Source organism: Pteropus medius, unplaced genomic scaffold (assembly GCF_902729225.1).
Source record: "Pteropus medius unplaced genomic scaffold, Ma_sr-lr_union100, whole genome shotgun sequence".
NCBI lineage: Eukaryota > Metazoa > Chordata > Mammalia > Chiroptera > Pteropodidae > Pteropus > Pteropus medius.
This window is the reverse complement of record NW_024340849.1, coordinates 23,585,801-23,599,973: the sequence shown is the minus strand read 5'-3', so window position 1 is coordinate 23,599,973 and position 14,173 is coordinate 23,585,801. Positions and strand designations below refer to the sequence as shown.

The 14,173-nt window shown below is 35.0% G+C and overlaps 1 non-coding gene and 1 pseudogene across 1 annotated transcript; both read right to left on the bottom strand.

Moving 5' to 3' along the window:
• Positions 1–399: 399 nt before the first annotated feature.
• Positions 400–518, bottom strand: LOC120589925 (uncharacterized; annotated as a pseudogene).
• Positions 519–7,698: 7,180 nt separating this feature from the next.
• On the bottom strand, positions 7,699–7,817 carry LOC120590767 (5S ribosomal RNA). The gene has a single exon (XR_005649762.1). It is a non-coding gene; the product is annotated as a 5S ribosomal RNA (ribosomal RNA).
• Positions 7,818–14,173: the final 6,356 nt, after the last annotated feature.

Genomic DNA, 14,173 nt, shown 5'->3' with positions numbered 1-14,173 from the left:
GAGGCATTTTTTTCCCCTAATACAAATAACCCACACAGCCTCTCTTGGTCACAACAGAGAGAGAACTTTACATGGTTCTAGAGAAAAGTATCAGATATCGTGTAGGACATGTCTAATGCCTGATTCATAAGAAATGTGATTTTGTAGCTGTGCCCTTGAAATAACAGGCCATTCCGTGCAATTATAGTTTTTCTTTACATTCAGATAGAAAAATTTCTTAAGCTTAATCTGTTTTCTCTCTGAATACCAGTATTAACCACTCACCAGTTGTTTTTTTGTGTTTATTTGTTTGTTTTTTTGTTTGTTTGTTTTTAAGGCAAGACAACCCTTGGTTGACCACACAGATTGCAAGGACCTTGTCAGCTTACAATCCCTTATTTATTTATTTTTTATTTTTTATGCTTACAGCACCTTGTTTTCCTAGGTGGTCTCCCATCCAAGTACTAACCAGGCCCGACCCTGCTTAGCTGCTGAGATCAGATGTGATCGGGCATATTCAGGATGACATGGCCGTAGACGCCAGTTGTTGATTATTTATGTTTCTTTCATATCTCTTGTTTACAGATATACCAGCCTTGAAGGTTCCTTTTACTTCACACCTGCTTCACCAAGAAACGAGCATGTCCAAGTTATTACTAAGCTAAATGGTAAAAACAGTAAATAAACTTGAAAAACAGGGATCTGATCTTCACTATTTCATCATCTACCATAGGAACATTAGACGGATCACTTAAACTTTATGTGCTTCTGTCTCCTTGTTTTCAAAATTATGGATATGACAAAAATAATCTTTAGGATTTCTTTAAATACTAGTTTATATCTCTAAAAATACTTAAATCAATAATTCTTAGCCCTGAGCCAAGTTATCTCCAAGTACCTTGAACTGTCAATGATCTCAATCAAATAATTATTATTCATAAAACTATTTTTGATTTTAAGTAGAATTGTATGTGTATCGTAGTTATTTGGGAAGAAATAACTATTGTATAAAGTCAAAGCAGGGCAGACAAATTTTGAAGAAATTGGTCATCAGTGAGTATCTTGCTTCCTGGGTCATTACTGCAGGCTTCCTCCATGTTTTCTATCACTTAACATTTATCACTGAGCTCTTGTTATGCGCTGGACACAGCCTTAAGCCAAAGGAATTCAGCAGTAAACAAAACAAAAAGGTTCTTGCCCCAGAGACCTTAAAGTCTATATCTAAAGAATCATCATGGAATAGACTAAGAAGCTTGTCAGTGACAACCTGGGGAAGATATGTAAACCTTGATACATGTAGGGAAGTGTGAGAGTTTGGTCCTTAGGTAGAATTTGGGGGAGGATAGGGTCAAGAAAAGAGAGAGAAGGTTCTTTCTATTAAAACAAACAAAAACTTATCCAGCCATGCCTCAGTAACTTTTATATTTTCATCACATTTTGGACAGGGTACCTGACTTAAGTTATCTTACTTCTTTAGAAACCTCTAAGTTACTGATTTTTTCCCCGTATATCCTGAAATGGTAATCAATAAATTTTCACTTCTTGATCCTATTTATTCATTAAAAGCCTTCTGGATAGTTCTTAAATTTCATTCTGAGAGAGGTAATGACAAAGGCCCTCCAACATGATAATATCATTTTTCGGCTCCCATTCCATGTTCCCATCCCCCAATCTTTGCCTGAGTAAAGATTCACAAGTTATAAGACCCATGTTGACATTCTGACTGCAGATATATGCTCCCAACCAAAGTTTAGCTACGTTATCATTTCCATTGGAAACAACTTTTTTTTTAGACCACCGTTGTACTCACTGAAAAAGTAACATTGGAAATTATAGGAGCAATAAGATAAAAAGAATTTAGGTTCAAATTGGTAAAGATGAGAAGGAAAATCAATGATTAAAAAGCACATGAAATGGTGAGATGATGAAACAGAAACAGAAACAGATCCAGATTCTAATATGTAGGTGATTACCAGAACTGCGAGTTTGGTAAATCATGTTAAACTTTGAACTTTAATATCTTCATCCATTAAATTAAATGGTTGGATTAGAATATTTTTAGTGTATAAATATACCTCTCTGGTATGGTTTAAGCAGTCTTATTTAGATCACATGATTCCTGAACTCTTTCAGAGCCACAATTCTATAATTCTTATTTCTCCTGTGATGTTTTTATCTTAGTGACAAGAAGGCTAAGATATGACACGATTACTACTTTTTTTAAGGACAGGAAGTACTTATAAAGTACATATAAGATTTTTTTTCCTACAAGTCCTAGAACAAAAAAAAAACACATATCTTATACTTTTGAAGCAGGAGTGTGTAGACTCAGAGAAAATGACTGAAAATAGTCAATGACTACTAGTTATTAGATAGTTATTATGCATTTAAATTGAAGGCAGGGAGGTTGTGGTGGTTTTAAAATTATACTCACAAAAGTTTTGATACTATTACCTTCAGGAATAGAACATGGCAGAATTGTGGTTTGTCTCTTCTGAAAACAGATTATAAAATGAATGAATTCTCTGTCTCTCTTTCTCTCATGCACAAGCGCGTGTATATGCACATGCGTGCGTGCACGTGCACACACACATACACATATTCTATTTCTCTGATCATTTAGACTCTAGTACTGCCTAACTGTATGACCAGTCAAGTAACTCAACTTAGTTTCTTCAACTTAAACTTTCAATTTAGGTCAAGATGTTTAAATTTCCTTTTTATTCTGACTTCAAAAGTCATACTTTCCTTATTCATAATCTTTACCCTTAGGCTTAATCTACAGGTAGACAAATATATTACCTTTTTAGTACTCAAGGCTTTTTGTACCTTTCTGGTCTGTCTTATAAGAAATCATTTCCTTGCGGGCCAAATAAAATTGACTTTTTAAAATGCCCAATTCGGTCTCCTTCCTCTGATTTTACAACATGAGCAGCCCAACCTGTGAATTTAATGACACAGATAAAATCCTGGTGTATTCACACAAAAACTGCTTTTATGTGTGTTCTGGCTCCTGAGCAGACTGAAAACGTATGTGCTGGTCCAAGAAACAAAAGGGAAAATGGCTATTTGAAAGGTAGTAAAAGTTTATTTTATGTCCTAGTTTCATTTATGCCACCAGCTGTGATTACCTTAAAATCTTTGTGTGTGTGTGTGTGTGTGTGTGCATGTTGCAAATAATAAAAGGTAAGGGAAAAAAATGCCCTTGTTCCTAGCAAATTGTACTGTTTATTAGCCACACAGGCATATTGATAGAATATATTAAAATCATAAATATTTTGAGAGCTGAAAGAGAGCTTGGAAATTATCTTATCTAGTGATTACTAATCCAGGACTCCTGAAGAGCTATTTTCAAATATTTTCAAAGCCTAATGTAAATTATAATTGATCTATGATAAAGATTCAAAAACCATTTTACAGAAAATTCAGACAACAGGAGCAGTAATATCAGAAGGTGTTTGGGCTAGTACTTTTCTGTCCTGTGCTTTTATAGATGAGGAAATTAAGCCCAAGTGTTTTCATTTTCTCAAGGTGAATCAGGATATTGGTGTCAGGACTCATAGGCAATTTGCTGACTCCTGTTCAGAATTCTTCCCACCTTACCTTTTGACTAAAAACCATCTTGAGTCTAAACTAACTCTTCGTGGTCACACTAGTCAGAGCCTTATCATCCTATCTGTGGGCCAGAGAGTGGCCAAGTAAAAGCCTTCAGAGAAGTGGACTCTTATTTTAGTTGCTGGCCTTGCACCACCGTGTTTATAATTCCCTCATGGGTAGTATATCTCCATTTTTGCTCTATTTCTGACTTTTTTGGATTTCTGTGTTATACTTTTGCTTTCTGCACAAGTGTAACCTGTCCTGTTCTTGTCTGACTTATTCACCTTAAAAGTTATTATTTTAATAACAATAATATATTTACTGAATATCTGTTGTAAAAAAGCCATTTTATTAAATACTTTCATTCAAAACTAATAACATTCCCATGAAGTTTCAGAAAGTAAGACTCATATTATTTAAATAACTTGACTCAGATCACCTAGCTTCAAGTGTCTGGTCCAAGGATACTAGGCAGGCCTTCTGATTTCAGAGTAACCAAAGTGTCCTACAGTAGGTGATTGGATAAAAAAGATGTGGTACATATATACAATAGAATATTACTCAGCTATAAGAAGATGTGAAATACTGCCATTTGTGACAACATGGATGGATCTTGAGATAATCATGCTAAACAAAATAAGTCACACAGAAAAAGTTGAAAACCACATGATATCATTCATATGTGGGGTATAAATCAAAAAGTAACAAATAAACCTGACAAACAGAGACTCACAGACATGGACAGTGGACTAGTGGTTACCAGAGTTGTGTTGGGGCGGGGAGGTAGGGGTGAAAGGGGTCAAATATGTGGTGACGGAAAGAAATCTAACTATGGGCGGTGAACACACAATGCAATATATATATGCTTCACCGTTGGATTGTACACTTGAAACTTATTGGATTTGGTTGATATATGTCACCCCAATAATTTTTAATAAAAAAGTATTCTCAGTCTAAAATGCAAAGAATTCGAATGTGCAAAAATCATTTTTTTCTTTATATAATCAGGATAAGTTTGTCAAAATTACAAAATAGAAAAAGATTGGTAGATAATTTGTATGTCCATGCATATATACGTATATAAATTAAAATATTATGTTTAAGTGTATATGAATTTTTTTAACATCCTGCTTTAACCAGCTTTTTTACTTAACTTACCAACTCTCACATAGGATGAGTTGTGCTCTATTATAAACGAATGTGTATATGTGTTTTGTTTGTTTTGCCTAGCGATCCATAGACCAATTTCAGGGTATCTATGAACTCCATGATATTGTTTATGTACATGCATAAGTCTCTGTGTATGTAGGTATAGTTGTAGGTGTAGAGAACTGTGTCTGTTTCTGTGGGTGTAGGTGTATACATATACATGTATATGTAGGTAAATATTTTTATTTGTATTTTTCTTAAGACTCTGTAGATTTCATCAGATTCTCAAAAATAATCCAGGACAAAAAAATCTTAAAAAAAAAACTTCTACCTTATAAGAAATTGAGCATTCTTTTCCACAATGACCGCATCTAAATCTTGGCAGATCCTGCCTCGCTATTTCTAGGGATTTTTCATCATTCTCTTAGCTCTTTTTGTACATCTACCATAAACTTCAAACTATATGGTAGGTCTATTTTTATTAGATTCAGAGATTTTTGTAAAAAATGAGTATTTTATTGTAACTTCATTCTTTTCTCTTTTTCCGTCCTGTCCAATTTGTTCCACTTGATCTCTCTAAATGCTTTATTACCATTTCTCTCTTAACTTCCTTCCCTCATCACACTTGGATATCAGAGATTGTTATTCATAAGAATTAGAATCTCAAAATCAACCTTGTCAAAATCCCTGCCCCCACTGGATCTTTCTTCTGTAATAATAATGTCTTCTCTGCATTCCTGTCCATTTCTTCTCCACCTGAAGCTGCCATCCTGCTTCAACGTTCACGTAAGATTCCTAATAATTTACATGAATTTAAAGAACACAGTGCTATCATCTTTCTTCTAATAAGATTATTTCATTTTGTTTTTTTAACCATATTTGTTCCTAACAATAGGGAAGTTAATAGGGCTGATGCTTTCTAATTTTTAAATGAAAAAATCAAAGCCCAGAGAAATATAAAATGTTGCCATAATCAAAAATTCAGTTACTAATATACCTGAGAATATATCCCACATCTATTAATGTTTAATCTAGACTTAGAGCAGTTAATGAGTTAAACCAAATAAGTCTATAGTACTAGAAAAAACAATGTGTTTGTAATTAGAGAACCTAGGTTCCAGAGATAGCTTTGCTACTTACTAGAGTAGTGCCTTCATTCAAATATTCAAATAAATTATCTTCTCTGGATGTCACCTTCTTTGTAAAAATAAAATAAGGGGAGGGTCATGGGCGGGTCATGTTTTATTTTCTCTAGTCCTTCCCTATCTTAACACTTAATAGTTTGTTGTTTACTTGGTCACTAACCCTGCTGGATGTGGAAGTGGTAACAATAGACCAAGATGTGAGAATAACTCTTATTCTTTGGCATTGATGGCAAGAACATTTGTACTTTCTTGAAGGAAAGAAGGAAATTCTCCTATAGAATGTGCTTCTAGGCCTCATTCTAGCCTTTTGGCTCATATGACCCTAAATATAACAGCATTAGCTTCATACGGAACTAAATGACTTGGAGCAGGATTTTGACATGTCTGTCTTTGCCAATTCCTGCTAAATTGCTTGTGCTGTTTTTCTTTGTGAATCATTCCACACTCACTCAATTGTGCCATCGCCAACTGTTCTGGTTGGCAAGGCCCTCTGAGGGCTTCACAGGCCATTGCTTGTGGCACAGCGCCAAATGGATTATGGGATGGATGATTGACAATCACATAAGCATCCTGCCTTGTGGCGGCACAAAACATAACTGTTATTATGTACGGAGCCTTTCAAAACACCATGTTAAATAGCCCATGTGAAAGGAAATTAACACCAAATTACTATTAGGAGCTACTTTTAAAACAAACGAATTGAGAGACCAAGGATGCTTGCTTCTAATCAATCACCAATCTTTCTCTTATTTCTTCTGCTTTCATGTCCTGCATAGTTCGGTTACCCATCATTTATCCATTAACTTGCTGCAAGAGCCTCTTAAATGGACTTTTGTTTTCGGTCTTATCCATTTCAATCTGTTTTCTACACTGCTATATATTTCTGGAAGGTTCCCTGTAGTGTTCAAAATAAAATGCAGTCTGCTTAGCATTATATAAAATGCCTTTCCTGTAAGAGGACCTTCCAAACTCTCTAGCTTCATCCTTTGCCCGATCACACTGGCTCACCTCACGTATAACCCTGTCTGTGGTAATTCTGTCACATATGCATATCCTTAATAACAATACTTAAACGCAGAATTTAATGAAATAAATCATCTACCTTGCAAAGTCCCATTAGGTATTCCTAGCAGGGTTCATTTTGGGTTAAACCTGAACGTATGCAATTGGCCCTGAGTGCAGCACACAGCTCAGAGAGAAATAATTCATATTGAACACTTTACTGGGATGACTGTTGCTCTTCAAAAAGATGTATCTATGCACTAATCCCTGGAACCCGTGCTTATCACCTTACTTGGCAAAAGTGAGTAATATTCTATGGCTTAGTCAGTTTGGCTGCTGTAATAGGATACTGTATACTGGACAGCTTAAACAAGAGAAATTAACTTCTGACTGTTCTGGAGGCTGGGAAATCCTAGATCAAGGTGCTGGTAGATCCAGTGTGTGAAGTGGACACAGTTCTTGGATTGTAGATTGTTGCCGTCTTCTCATATTCTCATATGGTGGAGAGTAGAGGGAGAAGAAGCAAGTTCTCCTGTCTCTTCTTATAAGGATGCTAACCTTATTCATTCATGAGGGCTTCACCCTAATGACCTAGTTACCTTCCAAAGGCCTCATTTCCTAATACCCATCACATTGGGGGTTAGGATTTCAATATACACTTTTTTTTTTTTTTTTTTTTTGGTGTGGGGGACACAACAGTTTATAATGTTACAAGTGATAAAAGATGTACTTAAGGATCTTTGAGAGGAGGTGCTTATCCTGGATGATCTGGGTTGGCCCTCACTGTAGTCACACGTAGCCTTCTTTTTCTTTTCTCTTTTTTTTATGCCTACAGCACCTGGCCTTCCTAGGTGGTCTCCCATCCAAGTACTAACCAGGCCTGATCCTGCTTAGCTTCCGAGATCAGACGGGATCGGGCTTGTTCAGGGTAGCATGGCCATAAACACACATATCCTTATAGTAGAGAAACACAGGGAGTTTTGAGACAGAAGAGGAGGATTCCTGGAGCCACCAGAAGCTGCAAGAGGCAATGGAGAATTCTTCCTTAGAGCCTTTGGAACAAACATGGCTCTGCCAACACCTTGATTTTAGACTTATAACCACTAAACTCTGAGAGAATACACTTCTGTTGTTTTAAGCCAATAAATTTGTCGTAATTTGTTACAGCAGCCACAGAAAACTAAGACAAGCACTTTAGTGAGAAATGTTGTTAACTAGTAGAGCATAGAATCAAGCAGGTGGGATCAACTGAAGACTTATAAAGCATATAAATGGTTCGCCCAATGTCAAATTATCATCCTCACATTAGATGTAACTTAGAGATCATTTAATCAAACAGTTTATTTAACACAGAGGAAAGCTGAAGACCATTGAGTTTCAGTGGCTTCCCAAAACCGTATGTGAGCTGAATGGCAGAGCCATGGCAAGAGTTCAGGTCACAGAGAACCCCGAGGCTCCCTTCATCAGTCTTTGCAGCCACTCAGTTAAAAATGACACCCTGTTCAACATAACTCTGTTTGTAATTGTGAAACGTTGAAATATGGCTAAGTCTCCAACAATCGAAAATTGGTTTAGATAAATTATGTTGCATCTAAATGATAGGAGACTGGGAAGTAATTAAAAAATATTCCAGTCATTGAAATAGATATACAATTTTAATAATATGCATAGAAATAAATTCACAATATATTATTAGGGAAAACTAACAGTTAACCAAAAAAAAAAAAAGAATTCTGGGTACAATCTCATTTTTATAAAGAAATCATGAAAGATACTTCAGTATTGATTTGAAAGACTATATACCAAAGTGTTCATTGTAGTTTCCTATGATCACAATGATTATAGATGACTTTTGTTTTTCTTTATATTATTTTATAGTTTCTACATAATAAACACATTTATTTTATAATAAAAATGTTTTCTTTTTAAATTTTAAACACCTACTGTATGCCTATCCCTCAGGCAATGCTCAGGACACCAGATAAAGACATTTTGTCTATACTTTATCTGAGAATAAGGTTAGGGGGTTGAGATTCAGGATGTAAAGTAAAAAAGAATGATCAAGAAGCAAGTCAAAATGTGTTTGGCAGATGGACAAAAGGGAGAGCAGATATACTGACTAGAAGGTGGCAAGTTTGAAGATTGGCCTCAAATATCTTTTCAGTTACCTAATTATATATATCATGATTTGTGTTGCCATTATTAATTCCAATAAATAGATTATTTTTAAGACTCAAAGTTCTTCTCTAAGTCAGATCTCAGACAAGACAGTCTATAGAACATCCAAGCAGCATAACCTGAACGGCTTGGAGATGTACCTTCCACGAAGATGAGAAAATGCCGAAGTCTGTCTTGCTGCAGAGGGGATGGCTGGTGATGAGGGAAGAGTAAGGAGTGGCTTAGCCTGAAAACAGGAGAGAATTTAGTCAGGAACAAAAGTGTATGCAGATCTATGTTTGTATTCATGTGAACATTAGCCCTTGTGTTAGCCACTGGCCTTAGAAATTTAGCGAAGTTAATTTTTCAATGAGCATTGACTTTTGAGCAAGGGGAAAAAGAATCAAAAACACTCCACTCTGAAACTAGAATGATAGGAAAGTAAATCTTTTAAGAAATTACTGGTGGTTTTATATCTTGCCCTGTAGCAAGTTCTCGCTGTACTTATAGCTGAAATAAATTATTATTCATAGTACCTTTTGGTGAGTGTAAATTGATATGGTATAACTTTGCTAGGAAACAACTTGGCACATTGAGCAATTTGTCCAAAAATCTTGAGGAAATCACTTGAAAGGCAGATAAAAATTGTGTATAAATATATAATCACTATGAAATTCATAATATTCAAAACCCAGAAATAAATTAAGTGTCCAAAATTAGATGAATGATTAAGTAATATATGGCTCATAAATATGATGTACTATTCTGTAGTTATTACGAATTATGTTTATAAATAATTTAGTGAATAAAGTTAAGATCTTAAGTTGTACATAAAACTTTATGTTAACTACACACACTTTGTATACATACATGCATGTATTTACCCAAAATCCTTTGAAGGACATCTCTATTTTTATGTTTATAAAAATAAAGTTATGCATACCACTTTCCAAAAACATAACTACTGCATACAGTGAGACATATCAGTAATGTCATATACATCTTTCTTTTTGCAAAGTAGTGAATATCTTATTCTTTCTATATCGAAAGGTCAAAAATATTGAAGATTATCTGATACAGATTAATTGGAAAATGGAGAAAAAACATGAACATAACAAATTTCTTTGTTTTTTCTTTTAAAAGAATGCCATGTACAGACAGACCTCACTTGTTCGCTCTATTTTAGCAACACATTGCATATTTCGTACAGTGGTAAATTATTTATAGGTAAATTTTTTGAATGCTGGGATAGTTCTTTGTAGTTCTGAATCTACGAAGAGACAAAAAGCAAAATACAAAAATACCCTAGCTGATATTCCTCAGGGGCATGCCTTAACACTCATACACAAAGTAAAATAGAAAAGGTTTACAAGAAGTACCAATGTTGCAATTCTCTGCATTTGCAATGATGATTTACCTTCTCATGAGGACTACTTGGCTGGCACAGAAGTACCATTGTTTGTGGCCTACTCAAAAACCTACTCTCTACTCTCCTCCCCAACAGCAGCCCTTCTCTGCTATGAGAACTCTGACTTATTATATAACAGAAGGCTATGAACTTCAAGAAAGGTTGGACCAGAAGGCAAATTTTGCTTTGTCTAAATCAATCATAGTAATAACATTTCTCTTATCAATGACATGTGATGTCACTCAGATCAATGAGGTGTGAAGATAAGTCTAGCAATGTTGCTTCTGGGAAGATTTCTTAGCTCTTAAAGTAACAGGGAAAGGATAGTGCCTTTTCTATGGGGAGGAGGGTGTCACTGCCATCTTGCAACCATGAGGAAGCTAGTCAAACATTGAAAATGACAGAATAAACACTCAAAAGAATGTAGGCCCTTCAAGACGCTTTTGAGATACTGGCTTAACTAGCTAGGAGCCACCCCAGTGCTATCCCACCTTTTACTTCTTTTTTTTTTTCTTTTTTATTTATTATGATTTTACCTTTTTTTATGATTATGATGATGACATTGGTTAACAAAGTCTAGTAAGTTTCAGATGTACAATTCAACAGTAAGGCATATATATATATATATATATATATATATATATGTATGTATGTATGTATGTATGTATGTATATATTGCATTGTGTATTCATCACCCATAGTTAGATTTTATTTCTTCTTATATTAGGTGACAAAGATGTGTTTTGTTTCGCTTTTTGATTTAAGTACTTCTGTGTTGAATTTTCTGTGGCTCAAAGCTGAAATAATTTATAATTGCAACTGGTATAAAAGATAAGGAAAATGTTGAGGTGAATTCAGTTGTAAGTATTATGTGAGATCTGTGTTCAATCAGTACACTCAAAGGGCTAGGGAGACAAGTTAGAGAGAAGTTAGGGTCTTAAGAGAGTCATGCGAGGAGTTTAGGATCTGCAGTAAAACTTTGCAGTGATAAGGATCCTTTAGTGATTTTGAACAAGGAACTGATAAGATTTGATTTTGTTATTTCTTATTCATTTTTGTGTGCTTTCAATTGTTTTGGTTTTTTTTTCCCCTACTCTATTTGGAGTTAATTCCTCAGATATAATAAATTGTTTTGCTTCCATTTTCCCCCATTTCCTTTGGCCATTTGCCTTTTCATTTATTGATCTTATAAGACCTATGGTCTTAATATTAATACTATTCATCTAGCTCTAGACTTTTGACCCTATTTCTAGTTTTCATTTCTATTTTAATGTGCGTAATTTCATTTATTATTCATACTAATATGTGAAGTAGTCTTTTTCATTATTCCCACTTTACAGATTAAGAAATTGAGGCTCCGAGTTTAGAGAGATTGTAGTTTGTCTAATATTATACTACTTATTTGGCTATTTAAGACCATCTGTTTAAAGTTAATAAAGGGTCAAGTGATAGGAAATTTTGAAAGAACAATATCAGGGGCTTGTTTCATAGGATTAAAAGGGTGGATAAAGCATACAAAATGGAGCAGGGTGAGAAATCCCTGGGAACATTGATTTTATTATCTTGCCATGCCCTGGTGCACAAAGTAGCAAATCTCAAGAGCTATCCTCTGCATAGTCTTTTCTGCTATCACATACTTACCTAGTTCTCTCCTTTCTGAAGGTCTCATGCTCTATTATTGTTTTCTTTCTCTCTTAAGGGCTTCCTTTAACCATTCTAAAAGCACGACCTAACAGGTCTGTTAGCAACAATTTTTTTTTTTTTCTTTTCTGTCATCTGGGATTGGCTGTATTTCTCTTTCATTTCTAAAGGATAGTTTCTGCTGATTTAGGATTTGGGTTGCCAGGTCTTTTCTTTCATCACTGGAAAACTATTGTGCCACTTTCTTCTGGTTTCCTTGGTTTCAGGTGGGACATCTACTATTATTCAAATTGATTTTCCTTTTATTGTTAATGCATCATTTCTCACTGGTTGTTTCCAAAATATTTTTTCTTTGCCTTTAGTTTCCAGAAATTTAATTATGATGTGTCCTGATGTTGATGTCTTTGGGCTTAGCCTGTTTATAGTTCTCTCATCTTCTTGTATCAGTAGGTTTATATGTTTCACCAAAATTGAGAAATTTTCAACTCTTACTTCTCTGAATACTTTTTCAGTTCTACACTCTCCTGTCCTTCTATAACTTGGATGAAATATTAGGTCTTTTATCATTATACCACAAAATATTGAAGCTCTTTTCATTTTTGTTTTAGTCCTCTTTGTCTCGGTTGTTACAATTGGGTGAATTCTATTGATTTGTTTTTAAATTCACTAATTCTATCCTCTGTCAATTCAATTCTATTTTTGAGATCATATAATGAGTTTGATTTTTTTTTAATTTCAGTCGTATTTTTCAGTTCCACACTTTTCATTTGGTTCCTTTTCAAAATTTTTATTTCTTTGCTGGAATTCTCTATTTTATCATTTGTTTCAGGAGAATTCGTAATTGATTGTTGAAGCATTTTTATGATGGCTGCTTTAAAATACTTGTAAGAAATTTTCAACATCTAATTCATCATGATATTGGCATTAGTTAATTGTTCAGATCATGATTTTCTTCATTTTTGATATGACAAACGATTTTCTATTATATCCTGGACATTATGATAGGGGATTCTTGATTCTATTTAATTTCCTATTTCAGGTAGTCACTATGCTTAGGTATAGTATATGGATGCTGTCCTACTTTTGTGGGCTTTAGTTCCAATTATAATTTAGTTTCCAGAGCTCTTACAATGTTATTTTTATCTGTTTCCTTTTTTTTGGTAGTGCTGGGGCTCGGCCTTTGCTGGGACCATCTGCATGGGCAAAAGCCACTTTCTTGGGCTTTGTGTGATATGTGAGATACACACACACATGTGTGTGTGTGTGTGTGTGTGTGTGTGTGTGTATCTCACATATCACATCTTTGGTCGAGGCAAAGGGAGAGAATCACTGAGCCTGGGTATCCTCATACCACTGGGTGGAGGACGAAGAGAAGCAAGGATTCTTCTGATGCTGTCACTGTCAGCCTGCTGCCTAGGGCCTTAATTGTAGAGTGGGACCTGTAGTATTTTGAGGTTCTGCTGCAGCCCCCAGTGGTGGTGGGCCTCTGCCCACATTGCCCCAGCTCTAAAGTGGGAATTATGATGGTCTAGGGCTTCCTTCTGTTAGCAGATCAAATTGCTGCTGGTCCAGGCTATGCAGTGGAAGCTTGCATGATACAGGTTTTCCTTCTTTCTTCTCTCTTTGCAGGCTCCTAGCATGTAGTTTAGGGGTGTATGGAAAGAGATTCGGGGGACTTACCGTGTTTTCATTCCTCAGTTCCCGAGGTTCCTAGCCAGCCTCTCCTAATAGTTTTCAGTATTTTATCAATGTCTGATGGAGCATTTTCGAGTATTGGGTTGCATTTAAAGAGGATCAGAGAAGAATAAGTCCATTTAATCTTGTTCTAGAATCAGAAGTCTCTGAATTCTTTTTAATCAATACATGTCTCTGGAAACTTCGGTTTTCTATGTGAAATTTCTATACTGCTCATAAAGCTCACCATTAGTTTTTATATAATAGCTTATGAGTTAATACCAACCCTTTACCTATCTCTTCCACAGTGTATTATTCAAAAAATCTATGACTTAGTCCCTTTCTCTGAATTTATTTGAGTCATCTCTCTTTTTTTCTTGGTGAGTGCAGCTAAAGATTTGTCCATTTTATTTACCTTTTA